The 17,976-nt window shown below is 42.1% G+C and overlaps 1 pseudogene; it reads right to left on the reverse strand.

The window, feature by feature from the left end:
- LOC140036309 (uncharacterized) overlaps window positions 1-17,976 on the reverse strand; it is a 123,552-nt pseudogene that overhangs the window by 49,599 nt on the left and 55,977 nt on the right.

The raw sequence follows: 17,976 nt of genomic DNA on the forward strand, positions 1-17,976 counted from the left end.
ACACTTGTTGCAAAAGGGTAAGAAGGCATAGGACAAGATTCAAGCGCAAGAACCCCCATTGAAACTCCATTACTCCTCCCAACAAGCAAAACAGACTCATGGGTGAAGTTAAATACCAATGGATCGTAAAGGGATACAACACTTAAGAGGCAAACTTCATGAAGATTCTGATACTCACCAATGGAGTTAGGGATGGAGCATGCCATGATCAACTCATTCTCTCCTTGCTTAACCTGCGACAAAGCAACTACTCCCGAAGTGATACGAACGTCGCCAACCTTGTGACGAAACCCGTAAAAGATTAGCTTCAGGATCGACAAGAGGACACCAAGTTTGGAGCGGATGACCTCAACCCGTTAATCACGTGGTTAACGAACCTTGGTATAATGGTAGAAACGCCACAATCTAGTGCGATTCTAGATTGATAAGTCACGAACACCTAGAGAAATTCTAAGGTATTCAAGAAGCCTTGGAGAAACCAAGAAAACTCTCAAAATCTGATTTATTGATTGAATGCCTAAAACCATTGGAAGTGTGGGCTATTTATAGCCTTACATAGAGATGAACAACTAAATGTGGAACTAGTCTAGAGTTGTGGTCTTGACTAAGACTAACAATTGTAGGCTTGACTATTTCCATAAGACTAAGAATTGTGGGCTTGACCAAACCTTATGAGGTCATCCCTTAGGTAAACAACCTTATGAGGTCATCGCTTAGGTAAATAACCTTATGAGGTCATCGCTTAGGTAATTAAAGCAAGACTATGGACCATTAAGCCCTTATTACAATGACTTAACTAAAACAGTAAATGTGACTAGAGAAGGGTCACACATGGTTCTCTTTGCCATGCACTACATGGATGACTTTCATTCCTTCATGCTCAAGACTCTCAATGACCTTGGGGACAATTTCTTGGCCTTGTATCTCATGAACAAGTCCTTGGAGTTCCTCCCTCATCTTGTTAGTTCGTGCTCGAGTTACGGGTCCTAGGGGAACTCGAATAGTTCGCAATGGTGTCTCTTGGTTCGTATCATCCCCCTCCTCTTCAAAAGGATTTGTCCTCAAATCAGCTTCATCGTCTGCAAGAAAAAGAGATAGATCAGAGACATTGAATGTAGCGCTCACATTGTACTCACCGGGTAGGTCCAGTTTGTAGGCATTGTCATTGATGCGCTTGATGACTTGGAACGGCCCATCTCCTCGGGGAAGTAATTTATTGCGCCTTTGGACTGGGAACCTTTCCTTGCGTAGATGTAACCACACCCAGTCACCAGGTTCAAACACAACGCGTTGGCGTCCCTTGTTAACCCGTTGAGCAACTTGGTCCATCCTTCGCTCAATGTTTAGGCGTACCTGCTCGTGTAATTTCTTGACAAAATCTGCTCGTTTAGCACCATCCATGTTAATGTGCTCAGAAGAAGGTAAAGGTGATAAGTCTAGTGGTGTTAAAGGGTTAAAACCATAGACTATTTCAAATGGTGAAAAATGAGTAGAACTATGCTCCGTGCGATTGTATGCAAACTCAACATGGGGTAAACATTCTTCCCAGGTTCTAATGTTTTTTCTAATGATGGCACGCAAGAGTGTAGATAGTGTACGATTGACAACCTCAGTTTGGCCATCAGTTTGTGGGTGACTAGTAGTAGAAAATAGCAATTTGGTACCCAATTTTCCCCACAAAGTTTTCCAAAAGTAACTCAAAAATTTGACATCCCTATCAGAGACAATTGTCCTAGGCATGCCATGCAATCTAATGATTTCTTTGAAAAACAAATCAGCAATGTGCGATGCATCATCTGTTTTGTGACATGGTATAAAATGTGCCATTTTTGAAAATCTGTCAACAATAACAAAGATGCTATCATTTCCCCTCTTTGACCTAGGCAACCCTAAAACAAAATCCATGGAAATGTCGGTCCAAGGTTCCTTAGGTACAGGTAAAGGACTATAAAGGCCATAGGGTTGAAGTTTAGACTTAGCTTTGTGGCAAGTAATGCATTTAGCCACCATTCGCTCCACATCTCGTTTCATCCTTGGCCAATGGAAGTGCTCTTGAAGGATAGCTAAGGTTTTAGCTACGCCAAAGTGTCCCATCAAGCCACCTCCGTGTGCTTCCCTAACAAGTAAAGAGCGAATAGAGCAGTTAGGTATACATAGTCGATTGAGGTAGAAAAGAAATCCATCAAGGATGTAGAATTTACCTTGAGTTGCTGAACCACAAGAGTCATAAATACCTGAGAAATCTGGGTCATTGGTGTATAACTCTTTGACTAATTCAAATCCTAACAACCTTGCATCAAGTTGAGTGAGCAAAGAGTACCGACGTGATAATGCATCAGCAACAACATTAGTTTTCCCCACTTTGTACTTAATCACATAAGGGAAGGTTTCAATAAATGCAATCCACTTAACATGACGCTTATTCAACTTGTGTTGTGACTTAATGTGCTTAAGCGACTCATGGTCAGTGTGTATGACAAATTCCCTTGGTCTCAAGTAATATTGCCAAGTTTCTAAAGCACGGATTAAGGAGTACAACTCCTTATCATAAGTGGAATAGTTCAAAGCTGCCCCATTGAGTTTTTCACTAAAGTATGCAATTGGTTTGCCCTCTTGCATTAGGACAGCTCCAATACCCACCCCAGATGCATCACACTCTATTTCAAACATGGTAATGCAAGTAGTGGTGCATGTGTGAGTTGATGTTTAAGCATTTGGAAAGCACGTACTTGAGCATCTCTCCACACAAATGGCTCATTTTTCTTAATTACAGCAGTTAGAGGTGCAGCAATGGTACTAAAATCTTTAACAAATCGTCTATAAAAACTAGCAAGACCATGGAAGCTACGTACCTCACCCACCGTGCTTGGAGTAGGCCATTCTCGAATTGCTTTAACCTTCTCCTCGTCCACTTTGATTCCCTGTTTACTCACAACAAAGCCTAGGAAGACAAGTTGATCAGTACAAAAGGAGCACTTCTTAAGGTTAGCATAGAGCTTTTCCCTTCGAAGTACATCAAGAACAAGCTTCACATGTTCAACATGCTCATCTAAGCTCCTACTATAAATCAGGATATCGTCAAAATATACAACTACAAATTTTCCAAGGAATGGACGAAGTACGTGGTTCATCAACCTCATGAACGTACTAGGTGCATTAGTTAGTCCAAATGGCATAACTAACCACTCGTACAAGCCATGTTTGGTTTTAAAGGCCGTTTTCCATTCATCCCCCTCTTTCATCCTAATTTGATGATAACCGCTTTTTAGATCAATTTTAGTGAAAATCACAGCACCATATAGCTCATCTAACATATCATCAAGTCTAGGAATAGGGTGACGATATTTTACCGTTATTGCATTAACGGCCCTACAGTCAGTGCACATTCGCCAACTTCCATCCTTTTTAGGCACCAAGATGACGGGAACCGCACATGGGCTCAAGCTTTCTCGTGCCCATCCCTTTGTTAGAAGCTCTTCGATTTGGCGTTGGAGCTCCTTTGTCTCATCTGGACCCATTTTGTAGGCTGGTCTGTTAGGAAGTGGGGCACCTGGAACCAAGTCAATTTGATGCTCAATTCCCCTTATTGGTGGTAGTCCATTTGGAATCTCATCGGGGAAGACATCCTCATATTCCTGCAAAAGAGAGACAATACTAGATGGTAGAGTGTTAGTAAGATCACTTGTGACAACCAACACCTCTTTGCACAAAAGTACAAAGATGGGTGTATTAACACTCAAAGCTTTTCTTACTATATTGGCTTTTATCAATAGATTTTGCCTTTTTTCTCTCTTTTCAATTTTGGCCGGCTCACCATATGTCTTTTTCCTCTCAATTTTCTCGGCCTTATCATTTTCTGTTGAGCTCTCGGCTTTTTCTATTTTTTTCTTCTCATTCTCAAGCTCATTCTCCTTGATCAGGCTTTTTTGATCTTCATGAACTTGGATAGGAGTGAGTGGCACAAGCACAATCCTCTTCTCGCCTTGCTTGAAGGAGTATTTATTGGTAATGCCATCGAATGTAACTCCCTTGTCGAATTGCCATGGCCTCCCCAATAGTATGTGACATGCTTGCATAGGGACCACGTCGCATAACACCACGTCCTCATACTTTCCAATTCGGAAAGGTACTTGGACTTGCTTGGTCACACGAACATCCCCACTATCGTTCAACCATTGCAAACGATAAGGTGTTGGATGTCGTAGAGTGGGTAGTGCTAGTTTCTCCACCATCAAGGCACTAGCGACGTTAGCACAACTACCTCCATCTATGATCAAACTACATACCTTGCCTTTGACATAGCAACGGGTGTAGAAAATGTTCTCTCTTTGTGCATGGTCGGCGGCTTTCACTTGGGTTGCTAAGGCTCGTCTGACAACGAGTCCAACTCGTTCATTGACGGGCAATGCTTCCTCTTCTTCCTCAAGGGATGGCAACTCCTCCTTCTCATCTTCATCATCGGTGAGAAACTCACCATTGGGTAAGATGATCATAGCGCGTTGGTTCGGGCATTGGCTAGCAATATGCCCTCGGCCTTGGCATTTGAAGCATCTAGTATCTCGATTTCGCCCCATGCTCGACTCAATGGCAGTCTTTGGTGTTGCCTTAGACTCCCACTTAGTCATATCCGGCCTCGGTCTTGAAGGGATGGAATTACTCGGCCCTTTATCCTCTTTCTTTGGTGGTGTAGTTCGGAGATAAGAGGGTGAAAAGTTGGAGTAACTCCGAGTCGAACCCCTCCTCTTAATCCTCCTTTCAATCTTGATGGCCTTTTCCACCAGATCCCCAAGTTCCACATAGTGGTGTAACTCCACTTGATCAGCGATTTCGGGCCTTAATCCGTTCAAGAAGCGTGCGTTGCTTCTCGATCCTCCATGATGTCTGCCCGTAGCATGAGTATTTCCATTTCCTTGTGATAGTCCTCGACACTTCGTGCTCCTTGGTTGAGGGTTTGAAGCTTTTGGTACAAGTCACGGTAGTAGTGACTTGGTACGAAACGCTTCCTCATTAGCCGTCTTAGCTCCGTCCAAGTTTGTATGGTAGGTTCACGACTCCTCCTTCGACTAGTGGAGAGTTGATCCCACCACACAACGGCGTAGTCGGTGAATTCGACCACGGCCAACTTGACCTTTTGCTCCTCCGAGTAAGTATTGCAATCGAAGACAAGTTCAATCCGCTTCTCCCACTCTAAGTAGGCATCGGGGTCTGATCGTCCTTGGAAGGGTGGAACTTTCATCTTTATGCCCGGAATGTGGTCATTTGAAGGCCTAGCGTCACGCTTAGACCTACTTTGCTTATGCTCATAGTTGTTGTCTGAGTTAGAGTCGCTAGACTCATGTGCATAAGCCTTTCCATGGTTGCCTTTGGAGCTTCCATGAGACAACTCTAAGCTGTCAATGCGTTGGTGCATCAAGTCAAGTTTTTGGTCCATCATGCGTCCCAATTCGCCTTTGATTGCTTCTGTGAAAAGTTTAAGATCAAAAGCTTGGGAGCTTGCTCCCCCCTCGTTAGCCATGGTGAAGTATAGGGTAAAAAATAACAATGGAAAGAAGTAAAGTTTATCTCGCACACTTCCTCACGTGTTTACTCTCGCTCTCGTGTTTGAACACTCTAATGAACTCACCAAGGTATTTTCAAGGCTCCTCGGTCAACTCCTCGAAGAAGTTAGAACTCATTCTAGTGTGGATCGACTTACCAACCAGGGTCACAAGATTGTAGCACTTTGAACGAAAAAGAACAAAAGATGAAGGGACTGACCACGACTCAATGAATGACTCAAAGTTGAATTTTAAGGATCCTAGACAAAATTCTACCCAAAACTGGAATTTTGAGCTGCTGGTTGCTGCATTTTTGGGCAGTGTTTTGGTAGATAAATGGACACTTAGAGGATTCAGAATGACACTTAAAACTGACCTAATGATGCATAAAAATTTCCAGAATTAATGATTGGACAGAAATTCCCCAATGGTTGCAAAGATGGAATCCGAATGGAAGATGAATTTGTGTTGCGGTAGGACTGTTTTGGAAACCCAAGGCTGACTTTTCTTCCTTAATCCTTTGGAAACAAGGATTAGTCTTCCTATTTGCTGGTTCCCACAAATTCTAAGGTCAAGTTCAAGATTGGAACTGATTTGGTTGTTTTTGGGAACAAGGGTGGAAAATTTAACTTGAACAGGTTGGAAAATTTGACTTGAATAGATTGGGAAATTTGACTTGAATAGGCTGAATGTTCTTCTTCTTCCTTTGTTTTTGTTTTATAATCAGCCAAGAAGAGTCAAATTTCGTGGCTAAAATGTTCTTAGTCAAGAAAGAAGATTGTTGTGGTGAAGACAAGGATTTTGGCAGCTGGAATTTTGCAGCCTTGTTGTTTACCAAGATTTGGTTCCCAAAACCCAGAAACTTCAAGATTCTTTCAAGAATTCAAGATGTTAATTTCCAGAATTCAAGAAACACGAAATTGAAGATGATTTCCTCCCCAAACAATCCAAGATTTCACGATTTGATCAAGACAGATTTTGGTTGTCTTCAAGAATCCCAACTAAAGTTCCAAGAACTTCAAGATTGTGGTTTTAAACAATTAGGAACTTCAAGAAACCCAAGTTTTGATCAAGACAGATTTCCAGGAATTTTTGTAAGGTTAGCCAGCTATTTTTTTTTTTGTATGTAAACAAGAACACAAGGTAATAACTAGATAGGACTTCTTCTAAAACCCTTGCTACAAACTGATTTTTTTTCGGATGAACAGTAACCTCGTATGATCAAATAGAACAAAAGACTGGAATTGAATGGATATAACAGGATACAAACAAGACACAAACACAAACAAAGAATCAAGAATAAGACACAAAAAAAAAGGCTGGACTAAACAAGGCTAACCACAGGAATTAACAACAACTAGACGCAAGTTTATGATGCAACAAATCTGGAAAAATAACGCAAGAACACGATGCAACAAATCTGAAAATTGCGGATAGCAAACTTAGAACACGAAAACAGAATTTTGGACAACTTGACTCGAAAGGAAATAAATAAAGGGATATAACGTGATACCTCTTAACTAGCTCTGATTACCAACTGATACGAACGTCGCCAACCTTGTGACGAAACCCGTAAAAGATTAGCTTCAGGATCGACAAGAGGACACCAAGTTTGGAGCGGATGACCTCAACCCGTTAATCACGTGGTTAACGAACCTTGGTATAATGGTAGAAGACGCCACAATCTAGTGCGATTCTAGATTGATAAGTCACGAACACCTAGAGAAATTCTAAGGTATTCAAGAAGCCTTGGAGAAACCAAGAAAACTCTCAAAATCTGATTTATTGATTGAATGCCTAAAACCATTGGAAGTGTGGGCTATTTATAGCCTTACATAGAGATGAACAACTAAATGTGGAACTAGTCTAGAGTTGTGGTCTTGACTAAGACTAACAATTGTAGGCTTGACTATTTCCATAAGACTAAGAATTGTGGGCTTGACCAAACCTTATGAGGTCATCCCTTAGGTAAACAACCTTATGAGGTCATCGCTTAGGTAAATAACCTTATGAGGTCATCGCTTAGGTAATTAAAGCAAGACTATGGACCATTAAGCCGTTATTACAATGACTTAACTAAAACAGCAAATGTGACTAGAGAAGGGTCACACATGGTTCTCTTTGCCGTGCACTACATGGATGACTTTCATTCCTTCATGCTCAAGACTCTCAATGACCTTGGGGACAATTTCTTGGCCTTGTATCTCATGAACAAGTCCTTGGAGTTCCTCCCTCATCTTGTTAGCTCGTGCTCGAGTTACGGGTCCTAGGGGAACTCGAATAGTTCGCAATGGTGTCTCTTGGTTCGTATCACGAAGGCAATGCCCTATCGAGTTCATCAACATTCAAGAGTACATGTTTGCAAATCATGAGTAATACAGGCTGATCAGAATTCACACATTTCCTAACTTCCTTAGCCTTGATTATCATGTTTTGCTTCCTAGTGCTTGATTTAATCAGTGTATGACCCTTGGCCGAATGCTCATTTGTGGAAGTGGAGCAATTTCCAGATTCGGCGGTCTTTTGTTTCCTCTTTTGTCGGTCTAAGTCACATTCTCGTTCCATTGTGCAAGAGAGTGTACTTATTAGATCTACCATCAAAAGTGACATGCTTATCAAATTGCCAGGGTCTTCCTAAAATTACATGGGTAGCATGCATGGGGACAACATCACAAACAACTTCGTCAATGTGGTTGCCAATGGAGAAAGGAAGACGTACCTGTTTGTAGACACGTACTTCACCATCTTCGCTTAGCCATTGTAGTCGGTACGGGTGTGGATGTCTAGTCGTTGGAAGTCCCAAGCTCTCTACCATGGGCAAACTTGCTACATTGGTGCAACTACTACCATCAATGATGAGACTGCACACTTTGTCACTTCCAACTCCCGAAAGAACAATTCGGTTGGAAACCTTTTGTACGGTTGGAAGGTAGGCTATTAAAGACCCACCCACGTTAGCCTTAACTTGCAAGCACAAGGTCAAGCTCGGATTTTCTGTTCAAACACACCCAAGGAAGGCAGTTTCGGATGTTTGTTCAAGACAATAGCAACTAGATGGAATCTCAACAACGTGACGCAATCAACCCTCCTCAGGCTCCCCCCCAATGGGTTACCCAAGATATTCCCTAGATAGAAGCAAAGACTCCAAGAAAGCCTTTCACCAATGCTCGAGAGTACAAGAAATTGTTCGCTAGACGGACGAAACAAATTTCCAAGAATCAAGAGGTTCAAGAACTTCAAGAAGTAGTAGTGGACCGAAACTTTTGAAATTTTTTTTTCCTTTTTGTAGTCTTGGATACAAGATGTAATCCGTGATTGATTTTGGCAATAAACTTCGGACTTTCTTTCTTGTTTTTCGTTTCTTTTTTTTTTTTTACTTATACGAACAACACAACACAAGCTTGGCCGATTGGACTATTTTCCGGATTTGGTTCAGCCAATTCACACGCACAAGGAATCTTCAAGAACTTCAAGATCCTTCAAGAACTTTCAAGGAAGTTATCAAGAACTTCAAGAATTTCAAGATTGTGGTCGAGAAACTCAAGATTCTTGTAGGTTCTCTCAAGATTCACAAATACCAACAAGTTTCACCACAATTCAGATTTGAAAAACCAAGTAAACAAGTTGGATAACTCAAAACAATGATACCAGAAATTATGGACAGCAATAGACAAGCCAACGATGGAATTCAAGGCACTATGGACGGAACTAGAAGACGCACTTGGACAGATTTGTGGACACAATTATGGGGAGATTCAAGACAACGAACCAACACAAGAACGGACAGAATATTGACGACTCGCGACAGGGTACAAACACGGACAGAAATTCGGCGCAACAAGGGAATAAACTCGGACAGATTTGACACATAAGTAAAATCCAACTACGGCCCGATTGCAAAACACAATGATTGAACACAAAACGGACAGAAATTGACGACGCCAATGGCAAAACAACTTCGGACAGATTTGTGAACAACGAAGAAACAACTAGCGATGCAACAAACAAACAAGACAGCGGAAAAATAGGAACCCTAAAACGAACTAGACAAGAACAAGTACGAGGATATAACGACTTGATACCTCAACCAGCTCTGAAGCCAACTGATACGTTCCTCGGTCAACTCGTTCCGAGACACGTAGCACGATTGCCCAAGGACCTAGAGGGATACTCAACCGTTTGGATTACGGAACCTAGAACCAAGAGGGACGACTCAACTCGATTCAAGGCGGTAGAACGGCGACTCCAATTGAGGTGGTTACTCAAGTAGATAGGCCGGATGAACAACCAAGGACGTCACGCGTGATTGCTCAAATAACCCTTGCCAAGCAAGTAGGAATGTACTCTCGAAATTGTAAGAGAACAAATTGAAATTTTATTATCAAAAGTGTCTAACCTTTGCTGGTACAAAAGGCGCCTTTTTATAGGCTAGAAACCTTTGTGGTCAAGGATTGGCGGCCCACCAACCTAAACTAGAAAAGGAGCTCGATCCACTCTTGAACATGAGTGGGCCGATTGTTTGACTCCAATAACTAATAAACTATTAATTAAAACACGACTAACAAACCAACTAACAACTAATGACTCGATAATGATCAAAACCAACTAACAACTCATACGACTAACAATGCTAACATTCCTAGTGCTCGGCCCAAGTAGCTAAGGCCGCGCTTGATGCTTCCTTGACTTGGATCAATGTGTAGATGCCTTGATTAGCAACTTCCAAGCCTTCAATGTTCCTATGGAAGCCTTGAGTCAAGGCCGCCATCCGTGCACACATCAGTCCCCTCCACTTGAGAAGGATTTGTCCTCAAATCTGGATGGAAATGAATGATACTAGCAAGAGTTGGAGTACGAAACCTCAAATCTAATGCCACCACATATTGGCCCTCTTAGATTGAATGATACTTGCATACGTCATGATTATTATAATGCGGTGCACATGTCTCTTGGTCAGTTTGAAAATGCTCACAGCCAGCCAAGAAAAACTCATGGCTTTACTCCAATGACTCCTCGAAGATAACGCATATAGCTTCGGTTACATCTTTTTGGATCCTCCAAAATGCAACTGATATAATGAAGAACACTTTGAACACGTTCAACTGCATTAGACTGATCATCACTTGGAACACTTGTTGCAAAAGGGTAAGAAGGCATAGGACAAGATTCAAGCGCAAGAACCCCCATTGAAACTCCATTACTCCTCCCAACAACCAAAACAGACTCATGGGTGAAGTTAAATACCAATGGATCGTAAAGGGATACAACACTTAAGAGGCAAACTTCATGAAGATTCTGATACTCACCAATGGAGTTAGGGATGGAGCATGCCATGATCAACTCATTCTCTCCTTGCTTAACCTGCGACAAAGCAACTACTCCCGAAGGCAATGCCCTATCGAGTTCATCAACATTCAAGAGTACATGTTTGCAAATCATGAGTAATACAGGCTGATCAGAATTCACACATTTCCTAACTTCCTTAGCCTTGATTATCATGTTTTGCTTCCTAGTGCTTGATTTAATCAGTGTATGACCCTTGGCCGAATGCTCATTTGTGGAAGTGGAGCAATTTCCAGATTCGGCCGTCTTTTGTTTCCTCTTTTGTCGGTCTAAGTCACATTCTCGTTCCATTGTGCAAGAGAGTGTACTTATTAGATCTACCATCAAAAGTGACATGCTTATCAAATTGCCAGGGTCTTCCTAAAATTACATGGGTAGCATGCATGGGGACAACATCACAAACAACTTCGTCAATGTGGTTGCCAATGGAGAAAGGAAGACGTACCTGTTTGTAGACACGTACTTCACCATCTTCGCTTAGCCATTGTAGTCGGTACGGGTGTGGATGTCTAGTCGTTGGAAGTCCCAAGCTCTCTACCATGGGCAAACTTGCTACATTGGTGCAACTACTACCATCAATGATGAGACTGCACACTTTGTCACTTCCAACTCCCGAAAGAACAATTCGGTTGGAAACCTTTTGTACGGTTGGAAGGTAGGCTATTAAAGACCCACCCACGTTAGCCTTAACTTGCAAGCACAAGGTCAAGCTCGGATTTTCTGTTCAAACACACCCAAGGAAGGCAGTTTCGGATGTTTGTTCAAGACAATAGCAACTAGATGGAATCTCAACAACGTGACGCAATCAACCCTCCTCAGGCTCCCCCCCAATGGGTTACCCAAGATATTCCCTAGATAGAAGCAAAGACTCCAAGAAAGCCTTTCACCAATGCTCGAGAGTACAAGAAATTGTTCGCTAGACGGACGAAACAAATTTCCAAGAATCAAGAGGTTCAAGAACTTCAAGAAGTAGTAGTGGACCGAAACTTTTGAAATTTTTTTTTCCTTTTTGTAGTCTTGGATACAAGATGTAATCCGTGATTGATTTTGGCAATAAACTTCGGACTTTCTTTCTTGTTTTTCGTTTCTTTTTTTTTTTTTACTTATACGAACAACACAACACAAGCTTGGCCGATTGGACTATTTTCCGGATTTGGTTCAGCCAATTCACACGCACAAGGAATCTTCAAGAACTTCAAGATCCTTCAAGAACTTTCAAGGAAGTTATCAAGAACTTCAAGAATTTCAAGATTGTGGTCGAGAAACTCAAGATTCTTGTAGGTTCTCTCAAGATTCACAAATACCAACAAGTTTCACCACAATTCAGATTTGAAAAACCAAGTAAACAAGTTGGATAACTCAAAACAATGATACCAGAAATTATGGACAGCAATAGACAAGCCAACGATGGAATTCAAGGCACTATGGACGGAACTAGAAGACGCACTTGGACAGATTTGTGGACACAATTATGGGGAGATTCAAGACAACGAACCAACACAAGAACGGACAGAATATTGACGACTCGCGACAGGGTACAAACACGGACAGAAATTCGGCGCAACAAGGGAATAAACTCGGACAGATTTGACACATAAGTAAAATCCAACTACGGCCCGATTGCAAAACACAATGATTGAACACAAAACGGACAGAAATTGACGACGCCAATGGCAAAACAACTTCGGACAGATTTGTGAACAACGAAGAAACAACTAGCGATGCAACAAACAAACAAGACAGCGGAAAAATAGGAACCCTAAAACGAACTAGACAAGAACAAGTACGAGGATATAACGACTTGATACCTCAACCAGCTCTGAAGCCAACTGATACGTTCCTCGGTCAACTCGTTCCGAGACACGTAGCACGATTGCCCAAGGACCTAGAGGGATACTCAACCGTTTGGATTACGGAACCTAGAACCAAGAGGGACGACTCAACTCGATTCAAGGCGGTAGAACGGCGACTCCAATTGAGGTGGTTACTCAAGTAGATAGGCCGGATGAACAACCAAGGACGTCACGCGTGATTGCTCAAATAACCCTTGCCAAGCAAGTAGGAATGTACTCTCGAAATTGTAAGAGAACAAATTGAAATTTTATTATCAAAAGTGTCTAACCTTTGCTGGTACAAAAGGCGCCTTTTTATAGGCTAGAAACCTTTGTGGTCAAGGATTGGCGGCCCACCAACCTAAACTAGAAAAGGAGCTCGATCCACTCTTGAACATGAGTGGGCCGATTGTTTGACTCCAATAACTAATAAACTATTAATTAAAACACGACTAACAAACCAACTAACAACTAATGACTCGATAATGATCAAAACCAACTAACAACTCATACGACTAACAATGCTAACATTCCTAGTGCTCGGCCCAAGTAGCTAAGGCCGCGCTTGATGCTTCCTTGACTTGGATCAATGTGTAGATGCCTTGATTAGCAACTTCCAAGCCTTCAATGTTCCTATGGAAGCCTTGAGTCAAGGCCGCCATCCGTGCACACATCAGTCCCCTCCACTTGAGAAGGATTTGTCCTCAAATATGGATGGAAATGAATGATACTAGCAAGAGTTGGAGTACGAAACCTCAAATCTAATGCCACCACATATTGGCCCTCTTAGATTGAATGATACTTGCATACGTCATGATTATTATAATGCGGTGCACATGTCTCTTGGTCAGTTTGAAAATGCTCACAGCCAGCCAAGAAAAACTCATGGCTTTACTCCAATGACTCCTCGAAGATAACGCATATAGCTTCGGTTACATCTTTTTGGATCCTCCAAAATGCAACTGATATAATGAAGAACACTTTGAACACGTTCAACTGCATTAGACTGATCATCACTTGGAACACTTGTTGCAAAAGGGTAAGAAGGCATAGGACAAGATTCAAGCGCAAGAACCCCCATTGAAACTCCATTACTCCTCCCAACAACCAAAACAGACTCATGGGTGAAGTTAAATACCAATGGATCGTAAAGGGATACAACACTTAAGAGGCAAACTTCATGAAGATTCTGATACTCACCAATGGAGTTAGGGATGGAGCATGCCATGATCAACTCATTCTCTCCTTGCTTAACCTGCGACAAAGCAACTACTCCCGAAGGCAATGCCCTATCGAGTTCATCAACATTCAAGAGTACATGTTTGCAAATCATGAGTAATACAGGCTGATCAGAATTCACACATTTCCTAACTTCCTTAGCCTTGATTATCATGTTTTGCTTCCTAGTGCTTGATTTAATCAGTGTATGACCCTTGGCCGAATGCTCATTTGTGGAAGTGGAGCAATTTCCAGATTCGGCCGTCTTTTGTTTCCTCTTTTGTCGGTCTAAGTCACATTCTCGTTCCATTGTGCAAGAGAGTGTACTTATTAGATCTACCATCAAAAGTGACATGCTTATCAAATTGCCAGGGTCTTCCTAAAATTACATGGGTAGCATGCATGGGGACAACATCACAAACAACTTCGTCAATGTGGTTGCCAATGGAGAAAGGAAGACGTACCTGTTTGTAGACACGTACTTCACCATCTTCGCTTAGCCATTGTAGTCGGTACGGGTGTGGATGTCTAGTCGTTGGAAGTCCCAAGCTCTCTACCATGGGCAAACTTGCTACATTGGTGCAACTACTACCATCAATGATGAGACTGCACACTTTGTCACTTCCAACTCCCGAAAGAACAATTCGGTTGGAAACCTTTTGTACGGTTGGAAGGTAGGCTATTAAAGACCCACCCACGTTAGCCTTAACTTGCAAGCACAAGGTCAAGCTCGGATTTTCTGTTCAAACACACCCAAGGAAGGCAGTTTCGGATGTTTGTTCAAGACAATAGCAACTAGATGGAATCTCAACAACGTGACGCAATCAACCCTCCTCAGGCTCCCCCCCAATGGGTTACCCAAGATATTCCCTAGATAGAAGCAAAGACTCCAAGAAAGCCTTTCACCAATGCTCGAGAGTACAAGAAATTGTTCGCTAGACGGACGAAACAAATTTCCAAGAATCAAGAGGTTCAAGAACTTCAAGAAGTAGTAGTGGACCGAAACTTTTGAAATTTTTTTTTCCTTTTTGTAGTCTTGGATACAAGATGTAATCCGTGATTGATTTTGGCAATAAACTTCGGACTTTCTTTCTTGTTTTTCGTTTCTTTTTTTTTTTTTTACTTATACGAACAACACAACACAAGCTTGGCCGATTGGACTATTTTCCGGATTTGGTTCAGCCAATTCACACGCACAAGGAATCTTCAAGAACTTCAAGATCCTTCAAGAACTTTCAAGGAAGTTATCAAGAACTTCAAGAATTTCAAGATTGTGGTCGAGAAACTCAAGATTCTTGTAGGTTCTCTCAAGATTCACAAATACCAACAAGTTTCACCACAATTCAGATTTGAAAAACCAAGTAAACAAGTTGGATAACTCAAAACAATGATACCAGAAATTATGGACAGCAATAGACAAGCCAACGATGGAATTCAAGGCACTATGGACGGAACTAGAAGACGCACTTGGACAGATTTGTGGACACAATTATGGGGAGATTCAAGACAACGAACCAACACAAGAACGGACAGAATATTGACGACTCGCGACAGGGTACAAACACGGACAGAAATTCGGCGCAACAAGGGAATAAACTCGGACAGATTTGACACATAAGTAAAATCCAACTACGGCCCGATTGCAAAACACAATGATTGAACACAAAACGGACAGAAATTGACGACGCCAATGGCAAAACAACTTCGGACAGATTTGTGAACAACGAAGAAACAACTAGCGATGCAACAAACAAACAAGACAGCGGAAAAATAGGAACCCTAAAACGAACTAGACAAGAACAAGTACGAGGATATAACGACTTGATACCTCAACCAGCTCTGAAGCCAACTGATACGTTCCTCGGTCAACTCGTTCCGAGACACGTAGCACGATTGCCCAAGGACCTAGAGGGATACTCAACCGTTTGGATTACGGAACCTAGAACCAAGAGGGACGACTCAACTCGATTCAAGGCGGTAGAACGGCGACTCCAATTGAGGTGGTTACTCAAGTAGATAGGCCGGATGAACAACCAAGGACGTCACGCGTGATTGCTCAAATAACCCTTGCCAAGCAAGTAGGAATGTACTCTCGAAATTGTAAGAGAACAAATTGAAATTTTATTATCAAAAGTGTCTAACCTTTGCTGGTACAAAAGGCGCCTTTTTATAGGCTAGAAACCTTTGTGGTCAAGGATTGGCGGCCCACCAACCTAAACTAGAAAAGGAGCTCGATCCACTCTTGAACATGAGTGGGCCGATTGTTTGACTCCAATAACTAATAAACTATTAATTAAAACACGACTAACAAACCAACTAACAACTAATGACTCGATAATGATCAAAACCAACTAACAACTCATACGACTAACAATGCTAACATTCCTAGTGCTCGGCCCAAGTAGCTAAGGCCGCGCTTGATGCTTCCTTGACTTGGATCAATGTGTAGATGCCTTGATTAGCAACTTCCAAGCCTTCAATGTTCCTATGGAAGCCTTGAGTCAAGGCCGCCATCCGTGCACACATCAGTCCCCTCCACTTGAGAAGGATTTGTCCTCAAATATGGATGGAAATGAATGATACTAGCAAGAGTTGGAGTACGAAACCTCAAATCTAATGCCACCACATATTGGCCCTCTTAGATTGAATGATACTTGCATACGTCATGATTATTATAATGCGGTGCACATGTCTCTTGGTCAGTTTGAAAATGCTCACAGCCAGCCAAGAAAAACTCATGGCTTTACTCCAATGACTCCTCGAAGATAACGCATATAGCTTCGGTTACATCTTTTTGGATCCTCCAAAATGCAACTGATATAATGAAGAACACTTTGAACACGTTCAACTGCATTAGACTGATCATCACTTGGAACACTTGTTGCAAAAGGGTAAGAAGGCATAGGACAAGATTCAAGCGCAAGAACCCCCATTGAAACTCCATTACTCCTCCCAACAACCAAAACAGACTCATGGGTGAAGTTAAATACCAATGGATCGTAAAGGGATACAACACTTAAGAGGCAAACTTCATGAAGATTCTGATACTCACCAATGGAGTTAGGGATGGAGCATGCCATGATCAACTCATTCTCTCCTTGCTTAACCTGCGACAAAGCAACTACTCCCGAAGGCAATGCCCTATCGAGTTCATCAACATTCAAGAGTACATGTTTGCAAATCATGAGTAATACAGGCTGATCAGAATTCACACATTTCCTAACTTCCTTAGCCTTGATTATCATGTTTTGCTTCCTAGTGCTTGATTTAATCAGTGTATGACCCTTGGCCGAATGCTCATTTGTGGAAGTGGAGCAATTTCCAGATTCGGCCGTCTTTTGTTTCCTCTTTTGTCGGTCTAAGTCACATTCTCGTTCCATTGTGCAAGAGAGTGTACTTATTAGATCTACCATCAAAAGTGACATGCTTATCAAATTGCCAGGGTCTTCCTAAAATTACATGGGTAGCATGCATGGGGACAACATCACAAACAACTTCGTCAATGTGGTTGCCAATGGAGAAAGGAAGACGTACCTGTTTGTAGACACGTACTTCACCATCTTCGCTTAGCCATTGTAGTCGGTACGGGTGTGGATGTCTAGTCGTTGGAAGTCCCAAGCTCTCTACCATGGGCAAACTTGCTACATTGGTGCAACTACTACCATCAATGATGAGACTGCACACTTTGTCACTTCCAACTCCCGAAAGAACAATTCGGTTGGAAACCTTTTGTACGGTTGGAAGGTAGGCTATTAAAGACCCACCCACGTTAGCCTTAACTTGCAAGCACAAGGTCAAGCTCGGATTTTCTGTTCAAACACACCCAAGGAAGGCAGTTTCGGATGTTTGTTCAAGACAATAGCAACTAGATGGAATCTCAACAACGTGACGCAATCAACCCTCCTCAGGCTCCCCCCCAATGGGTTACCCAAGATATTCCCTAGATAGAAGCAAAGACTCCAAGAAAGCCTTTCACCAATGCTCGAGAGTACAAGAAATTGTTCGCTAGACGGACGAAACAAATTTCCAAGAATCAAGAGGTTCAA

The sequence above is a fragment of the Coffea arabica genome, chromosome 2e (genome assembly GCF_036785885.1).
Source record: "Coffea arabica cultivar ET-39 chromosome 2e, Coffea Arabica ET-39 HiFi, whole genome shotgun sequence".
In the NCBI taxonomy this organism is placed as follows: domain Eukaryota; kingdom Viridiplantae; phylum Streptophyta; class Magnoliopsida; order Gentianales; family Rubiaceae; genus Coffea; species Coffea arabica.